Here is a 9,115-nt window from a genome sequence, read left to right as displayed (position 1 = left end):
ACTGGCCTACAGACCAGGCTTCATCTGTGGAATGGTCCAGGTCCCCTTAATTCCTGGGGGGGACTGGCGTACATACCGAGCTCATCTGTGGGCTGTCCCATGTTCCCTACATCCCTGGGGGGACTGGCGTACAGACCACGGCTCATCCTCGGGATGTCCCAGGTCTTTAAATACCTGGGGGGACTGATCTACAGACCAGGGATCATCTGAGGCCTGTCCCAGGTTCCCTAAATCCCTGTTGGGGAGTGGCCTAAAAACCGGGGCTCCTCTGTGGGCTGTCCCAGGTCCCACAAATCGCTGAGGGGACTGGCCTACAGCCCAGGGCTCATCTGTGGGATGTCTCAGAGTCCCTAAACATCTGGGGAGGACAGGCCTATAAACCAGGGCTTATTTGTGGGACCTCCCAGGTTCCCTAAATCACGGGGGGGAGGGGGGACTGACATACAGACAAAGGCTCAACTGTGGGATGTCCCAAGTTGCCGAAATACCTTGGGGACTAATTTACAGACCAGGGCTCACCTGTGGGCTGGCCCAGTGCCCAAACTCCCTGGGGAAGACTAGGCTACATGCGAGGACTCACCTGAGGGCTGTCCCAGGTTCCCTAAATCTCTTGGGGGACTACCCTACAGACTACAGCTATTCCAGGTCCCCACAATCTCTGGGGGCCTGTCCTTCAAACAGGGCACCTCTGTGGGATGTTCCCAGGTTCCCTAAATCCCCGGGGGTGACTTGTCTACACACCAAAGCTTCTCTGTCGGGTGGCCCAGGTTGCTGAAATCACTGTGGGACTGTGTACAGACCAGGGCTCCTCTGTGGGCTGTCCAGGTTCCCTAAATCCCTGGGGGGACTAGCCTACACACCAGAGCTCATCGGTGGGATGTCCCAGGCTCCCTAAATCCCTTGGGGGACTGGTCTACACCCCAGGGTTCATCTGTGGCCTGTCCCAGGTTCCCTAAATCCCTGGGGGGACTTGCCTACAGCCCAGGGCTCATCTGTGGGACGTCCCAGAATCCCTAAACATCAGGGGAGGATAGGCGTATAAACCAGGGCTTATTTGTGGGGCGTCCCAGGTTCCCTAAATCATGGGGGATGGGGGGGTGGGCACGGATATACAGGCAAAGGCTCACCTGTGGGATGTCCCAAGTTGCCCAAATACCTTGGGGACTAATTTACAGACCAGGGCTCACCTGTGGGCTGGCCCAGTGCCCAAACTGCCTGGGGAAGACTAGGCTATATACCAGGACTCACCTGAGGGCTGTCCCAGGTTCCCTAAATCTCTTGGGGGACTACCCTACAGACTACAGCTATTCCAGGTCCCCACAATCCCTGGGGGCCTGGCCTACAAGCAGGGGACCTCTCTGGGATGTCCCAGGTTCCCTAAATCCCCGGGGCTGACTTGTCTACACACCAAAGCTTCTCTGTCGGGTGGCCCAGGTTGCTGAAATTACTGTAGGACTGTGTACAGACCAGGGCTCCTCTGTGGGCTGTCCAGGTTCCCTAAATCCCTGGGGGGACTAGCCTACACACCAGAGCTCATCGGTGGGATGTCCCAGGCTCCCTAAATCCCTTGGGGGACTGGTCTACACCCCAGGGTTCATCTGTGGGCTGTCCCAGGTTCCCTAAATCCCTAGGGGGACTGGCCTACAGCCCAGGGCTCATCTGTGGGACGTCCCAGAGTCCCTAAACATCTGGGGAGGACAGGCCTATAAACCAGGGCTTATTTGTGGGGCATCCCAGGTTCCCTAAATCATGGGGGATGGGGGGGTGGGCACGGATATACAGGCAAAGGCTCAACTGTGGGATGTCCCAAGTTGCCCAAATACCTTGGGGACTAATTTACAGACCAGGGCTCACCTGTGGGCTGGCCCAGTGCCCAAACTGCCTGGGGAAGACTAGGCTACATACCAGGACTCACCTGAGGGCTGTCCCAGGTTCCCTAAATCTCTTGGGGGACTACCCTACAGACTACAGCTATTCCAGGTCCCCACAATCCCTAGGGGCCTGGCCTACAAGCAGGGCACCTCTCTGGAATGTCCCAGGTTCATTAAATCCCCGGGGGTGACTTGTCTACACACCTAAGCTTATCTGTCGGGTGGCCCAGGGTGCTGAAATCACTGTGGGACTGTCTACAGACCTGGGCTCCTCTGTGGGCTATCCCAGGTTCCCTAAATCCCTGGGGGCACTGGCCTACAGACCAGAGCTCATCTGTGGGATGTATCAGGTTTCCTAAGTCACCCTGGCAGAACTGGCCCACGGACCGGGGCTCATATGTGGGATGTCGCAGGTTGCCAAATACCTGGGGTGCCCGGGCTACAGACCACAGATCTTCCTGGGACTCTCCCGGGAGTCCCAATCTGTGGGAGACGTGACAGCCACTTAGGTTCCCTTAATGCACGTCTTTCTTCCTTTTCTGTCAGAGATCAGGATCTCGCTGGGCAGGGCATCTAAGAAGGCTTATTCTCCCTGGCTCCTGCACATCCCAGGGTGGGGTCCGGACTAAGTGATGAGCAGAGGGCCGCTGGAATTCCTGGGCTGACCTGGAAGGGAGGAGCAGCCGTTACCTGTCTCTTCCTTGTTATCAGCTGTGGAGCCTGCGTGTGACGGCCGGAGCCCCTGCTGCTGGAGTGGGCCAGGAGGCTTTTCCAGCGGGAGTTGTGGGAGCTAGGAGGAAGGCGGCAGGACACCGGGGTTGGCGCTCCCTGCCCACACAGGGTACCTCAGTCATTTCGGGACACATAGAGGCTCCTGTCTTCCACCCTAAAGTCTCACTCCTCTGAGCTCCCCTGAGCTCCCCTGAGCTCGTTCGTCGGTAATGTGGCTACATCTACCCTTTGTTCTGTACTGAGGGAGGTGAGTTGCGTGCAAAACCTCAAAAACTGTAGGTAGAAGGGCTCCTTTCCTGTTTTGTAGGGAAGGGTCTTCCCCAAACTTCCCTTGAATTCACAAGAGCAACCTGCACCCAGCCCCAGGCCCGTGCCAACCTCACACAGTCCTGTGTCGCTACAGGCGGCCTGGGCAGGGGAGCGGCCCAGGATGTGCAAGGATGCACACCCAATGGTTCAGAGTGGGGCCCCCTCCTCCTGGTCACTCCCTGACAGACTCCAGCAACTGTGCCTGTGCACACTCTGCACCCAGGTGGCAGGTCACAGGGAGTCCTCACAGACTCCACCAACTGTGACTGCTCAGAGTCCCGGCCAGGGTCACAGGTCGTCCTGACCCAAGCAACTGCACCTGCTCAGTGTCCACGCCCAGGTCACAGGTCGTCCGAAATTCAAATTCCAACCACAATGACATACCCACTCACACACCCTAGGGAGGCTATTATTTTAAAAAAATGGAACCCCTGATTTGGGGTTAACGGCGCTGACCTGGGAGCGTGTTCCTGCTGCAAAACACACGGGAGGACTTACCGTGAAGCAGCAGACCTCACACGGCTAGGACGCCGGAGACTCTGAAGGCAGGACACAGAGGACGTTGCGCTGCGACGCCACGTTCCCTGGAAGGATGGAATTACTGTCAGGAAATTGCGTTCACGAACAACCACCTGAACACCCTGCCAGTGACACAGAGAGGACAGCGACCTCCCTCACAGAGGCTGAGCCAGACCCACGTCCAGCTCAGAGGCTGCTACCCCATTGGGGCGGAGAGGCCACTGCGTGGACGTCACAGCCGTGGCCACCACGTCCTGGGCGTGGGGGACCTCGGTGGGGTGGAGACTGCGGGTTCCCCGTTTCCACATGTCCCCACGGAGCCCCTCCCGGGTCTCTGAGGACCGGCCGCCCCTCAGCAGGCGGCCGCGGACGGGAAGGCGGTGCCCGCGGGGCTCGCACGGGAAGGTCGCACTCACCCTCGGGGCCTCACGTCTCAGGGTGGACGAGGAGGACGCAGTCGCTTCGGGTCTGAGGCCAGGCCGGCAGGCGGCATGGAGGCGGCCTCCGCGGGACGACGCTAACGTGGCGGCACCGCGTCCTCTCACGCCGCGGGCACAGCCGCCGCGGGACATGAAGGGCGCTGCGCCACCTGGTGGCTCGCGCCGGTACTGCAGCCCTCGCTGCTCATCGGGGCGGGGACGGCGGGGCCAACACTCTCCCCTGGCCTTGCCGGAGAACCAGTGAGACTCCGAGTTCAGCGTCTTCCCAGCCAGGATCTGGAAACGGAAAATCAGAAGGGCTCACTGTCCTGTGTCTTTCAGAAAAACGGGGAGGGAGGGAACAATTAAGGGGAAAACATATGGAAGGAAATCAGCGTAGCTATAAACTTTACAACTGACATCAAAATTCATTCAAAACCGTCCTCAGACTTCAACTGCAATGCAAACCTTTAAAGATTCGGGGAAGAAACAAAAAAGAAAATTGACGTGGCCTTGGGTTTGGTGATGGGTTTTAACACACAACAACAAAAAGAATCTGATCCACAACAGAAAAAGAATACCATGGCTCTTATAACGTTCAATAGCCATCCTCTGTGAAAGACCCAATTCAGAGAATAAAAAGACAAGCCACGGAATGATAAGAAATATGTGCAAAATACATACCGGAGGAACAATTCACACCCTACATATAAAAAGAAGTCTTAAAACTCAACAAGAAGAAGACAAACTCCTCGATTACAAAGGGGTACAGATCTCAACACACACGTGACCAAAGAACATATAGAGATGGCAAATAATCATACAAAAAGATGCTCAGCATCATATATCGCTAGGGAATAGCAGATTACAGCAGCAATGAGATACCAGAGCACACCTGCTAGAATGACTAAACTCTTTAAAAAAGAAAACAAGAAAAGAACAAACCACTGCTGGAGGAAAGGCAGGCATTCTCATCCATTGCTGGGAGAATGCATCATGGTACACAGTCACTCTGGAAGACAGCGTAGAAGACTAGAATATGCCACCCCAAGATATAGCTCTTTTTCTTGGCGTTATTGTTTTGGACAGGGTCTCTGTGACCCAGGCGGGAGTGCAGTGGCACGAACACAGATCACTGCCACCTTGAACTTCCACGCTGGAGCGATCCTAAGCCTCCCAAGTAGCTGGGACTACAGGCATGAGCCACTACAGCCAAATAAATTTTTGTGTGTGCCTACGGATGGGTCCTTGCTATATTGCCCAAGGGTGACTGGCATGCAGACCAGGGCTCATCCGTGGGATGTCCCAGATTCTCTACGTGTCAGTGAAGGGGCGGGTGGGGGACTGGCCTACAGACCAAGGCTCTACTCTGGGAATTCCCAGGTTCCCTAAATCCCAGGGGGGACAGGCCTACACAGCAGGGCTCATCTGTGGGATGTCCCAGGTTCTCTAAATCACAGGGTGGGAGGGCCCTACAGACCAAGGCTCAACTGTGGGACATCCCAGGTTCCCTAAATCCCTGGGGGGGGGGGCTGTCCTACAAACCACGGATTAGCTGTGGGATGTCCCAGCTTCCCTAAATCCCTGGGGGGACTGACCTACAGACCAAGGCTCACCCGTGGGCTGCCCCAGGTTCCCAAATCCCTGGGGGGCACTGGCCTACAGACCAGGCTTCATCTGTGGAATGGTCCAGGTCCCCTTAATTCCTGGGGGGGACTGGCGTACATACCGAGCTCATCTGTGGGCTGTCCCATGTTCCCTACATCCCTGGGGGGACTGGCGTACAGACCACGGCTCATCCTCGGGATGTCCCAGGTCTTTAAATACCTGGGGGGACTGATCTACAGACCAGGGATCATCTGAGGCCTGTCCCAGGTTCCCTAAATCCCTGTTGGGGAGTGGCCTAAAAACCGGGGCTCCTCTGTGGGCTGTCCCAGGTCCCACAAATCGCTGAGGGGACTGGCCTACAGCCCAGGGCTCATCTGTGGGATGTCTCAGAGTCCCTAAACATCTGGGGAGGACAGGCCTATAAACCAGGGCTTATTTGTGGGACCTCCCAGGTTCCCTAAATCACGGGGGGGAGGGGGGACTGACATACAGACAAAGGCTCAACTGTGGGATGTCCCAAGTTGCCGAAATACCTTGGGGAATAATTTACAGACCAGGGCTCACCTGTGGGCTGGCCCAGTGCCCAAACTCCCTGGGGAAGACTAGGCTACATGCGAGGACTCACCTGAGGGCTGTCCCAGGTTCCCTAAATCTCTTGGGGGACTACCCTACAGACTACAGCTATTCCAGGTCCCCACAATCTCTGGGGGCCTGTCCTTCAAACAGGGCACCTCTGTGGGATGTTCCCAGGTTCCCTAAATCCCCGGGGGTGACTTGTCTACACACCAAAGCTTCTCTGTCGGGTGGCCCAGGTTGCTGAAATCACTGTGGGACTGTGTACAGACCAGGGCTCCTCTGTGGGCTGTCCAGGTTCCCTAAATCCCTGGGGGGACTAGCCTACACACCAGAGCTCATCGGTGGGATGTCCCAGGCTCCCTAAATCCCTTGGGGGACTGGTCTACACCCCAGGGTTCATCTGTGGCCTGTCCCAGGTTCCCTAAATCCCTGGGGGGACTTGCCTACAGCCCAGGGCTCATCTGTGGGACGTCCCAGAATCCCTAAACATCAGGGGAGGATAGGCGTATAAACCAGGGCTTATTTGTGGGGCGTCCCAGGTTCCCTAAATCATGGGGGATGGGGGGGTGGGCACGGATATACAGGCAAAGGCTCACCTGTGGGATGTCCCAAGTTGCCCAAATACCTTGGGGACTAATTTACAGACCAGGGCTCACCTGTGGGCTGGCCCAGTGCCCAAACTGCCTGGGGAAGACTAGGCTATATACCAGGACTCACCTGAGGGCTGTCCCAGGTTCCCTAAATCTCTTGGGGGACTACCCTACAGACTACAGCTATTCCAGGTCCCCACAATCCCTGGGGGCCTGGCCTACAAGCAGGGGACCTCTCTGGGATGTCCCAGGTTCCCTAAATCCCCGGGGCTGACTTGTCTACACACCAAAGCTTCTCTGTCGGGTGGCCCAGGTTGCTGAAATTACTGTAGGACTGTGTACAGACCAGGGCTCCTCTGTGGGCTGTCCAGGTTCCCTAAATCCCTGGGGGGACTAGCCTACACACCAGAGCTCATCGGTGGGATGTCCCAGGCTCCCTAAATCCCTTGGGGGACTGGTCTACACCCCAGGGTTCATCTGTGGGCTGTCCCAGGTTCCCTAAATCCCTAGGGGGACTGGCCTACAGCCCAGGGCTCATCTGTGGGACGTCCCAGAGTCCCTAAACATCTGGGGAGGACAGGCCTATAAACCAGGGCTTATTTGTGGGGCATCCCAGGTTCCCTAAATCATGGGGGATGGGGGGGTGGGCACGGATATACAGGCAAAGGCTCAACTGTGGGATGTCCCAAGTTGCCCAAATACCTTGGGGACTAATTTACAGACCAGGGCTCACCTGTGGGCTGGCCCAGTGCCCAAACTGCCTGGGGAAGACTAGGCTACATACCAGGACTCACCTGAGGGCTGTCCCAGGTTCCCTAAATCTCTTGGGGGACTACCCTACAGACTACAGCTATTCCAGGTCCCCACAATCCCTAGGGGCCTGGCCTACAAGCAGGGCACCTCTCTGGAATGTCCCAGGTTCATTAAATCCCCGGGGGTGACTTGTCTACACACCTAAGCTTATCTGTCGGGTGGCCCAGGGTGCTGAAATCACTGTGGGACTGTCTACAGACCTGGGCTCCTCTGTGGGCTATCCCAGGTTCCCTAAATCCCTGGGGGCACTGGCCTACAGACCAGAGCTCATCTGTGGGATGTATCAGGTTTCCTAAGTCACCCTGGCAGAACTGGCCCACGGACCGGGGCTCATATGTGGGATGTCGCAGGTTGCCAAATACCTGGGGTGCCCGGGCTACAGACCACAGATCTTCCTGGGACTCTCCCGGGAGTCCCAATCTGTGGGAGACGTGACAGCCACTTAGGTTCCCTTAATGCACGTCTTTCTTCCTTTTCTGTCAGAGATCAGGATCTCGCTGGGCAGGGCATCTAAGAAGGCTTATTCTCCCTGGCTCCTGCACATCCCAGGGTGGGGTCCGGACTAAGTGATGAGCAGAGGGCCGCTGGAATTCCTGGGCTGACCTGGAAGGGAGGAGCAGCCGTTACCTGTCTCTTCCTTGTTATCAGCTGTGGAGCCTGCGTGTGACGGCCGGAGCCCCTGCTGCTGGAGTGGGCCAGGAGGCTTTTCCAGCGGGAGTTGTGGGAGCTAGGAGGAAGGCGGCAGGACACCGGGGTTGGCGCTCCCTGCCCACACAGGGTACCTCAGTCATTTCGGGACACATAGAGGCTCCTGTCTTCCACCCTAAAGTCTCACTCCTCTGAGCTCCCCTGAGCTCCCCTGAGCTCGTTCGTCGGTAATGTGGCTACATCTACCCTTTGTTCTGTACTGAGGGAGGTGAGTTGCGTGCAAAACCTCAAAAACTGTAGGTAGAAGGGCTCCTTTCCTGTTTTGTAGGGAAGGGTCTTCCCCAAACTTCCCTTGAATTCACAAGAGCAACCTGCACCCAGCCCCAGGCCCGTGCCAACCTCACACAGTCCTGTGTCGCTACAGGCGGCCTGGGCAGGGGAGCGGCCCAGGATGTGCAAGGATGCACACCCAATGGTTCAGAGTGGGGCCCCCTCCTCCTGGTCACTCCCTGACAGACTCCAGCAACTGTGCCTGTGCATACTCTGCACCGAGGTGGGAGGTCACAGGTAGTCCTCACAGACACCAGCAACTGTGACTGCTCAGAGTCCCGGCCAGGGTCACAGGTCATCCTGACCCAAGCAACTGCACCTGCTCAGTGTCCACGCCCAGGTCACAGGTCGTCCGAAATTCAAATTCCAACCACAATGACATACCCACTCACACAGCCTAGGGAGGCTACTATTTTAAAAAAATGGAACCCCTGATTTGGGGTTAACGGTGCTGACCTGGGAGCGTGTGCCTGCTGCAAAACACACGGTAAAACACACGGGAGGACTTACCGTGAAGCAGCAGACCTCACACGGCAAGGACGCCGGAGACTCTGAAGGCGGGACACAGAGGACGTTGCTCTGCGATGCCACGTTCCCTGGAAGGACGGAATTCCTGTCAGGAAACTGCGTTCACGAACAACCACCTGAACACCCTGCCAGTGACACAGAGAGGACAGCGACCTCCCTCACAGAGGCTGAG

General features: G+C 56.9%; 1 long non-coding RNA gene across 1 annotated transcript in view; it reads right to left on the bottom strand.

The window, feature by feature from the left end:
- Positions 1-4,084: 4,084 nt before the first annotated feature.
- LOC138379712 (uncharacterized) overlaps positions 4,085-9,115 on the bottom strand; it is a 5,381-nt gene continuing 350 nt past the window's right edge. The window contains exons 2-3 of the long non-coding RNA XR_011232274.1: positions 8,926-9,011; positions 4,085-4,147 (exon numbers count right to left, since the gene is read on the bottom strand). This is a non-coding gene — a long non-coding RNA (uncharacterized lncRNA). The remainder of the gene's footprint in view (positions 4,148-8,925; positions 9,012-9,115) is intronic.

The sequence above is a fragment of the Eulemur rufifrons genome, unplaced genomic scaffold (assembly GCF_041146395.1).
Source record: "Eulemur rufifrons isolate Redbay unplaced genomic scaffold, OSU_ERuf_1 scaffold_124, whole genome shotgun sequence".
Taxonomy (NCBI): Eukaryota; Metazoa; Chordata; class Mammalia; order Primates; family Lemuridae; genus Eulemur; species Eulemur rufifrons.
This window is presented reverse-complemented; position numbering and strand designations above follow the sequence as displayed.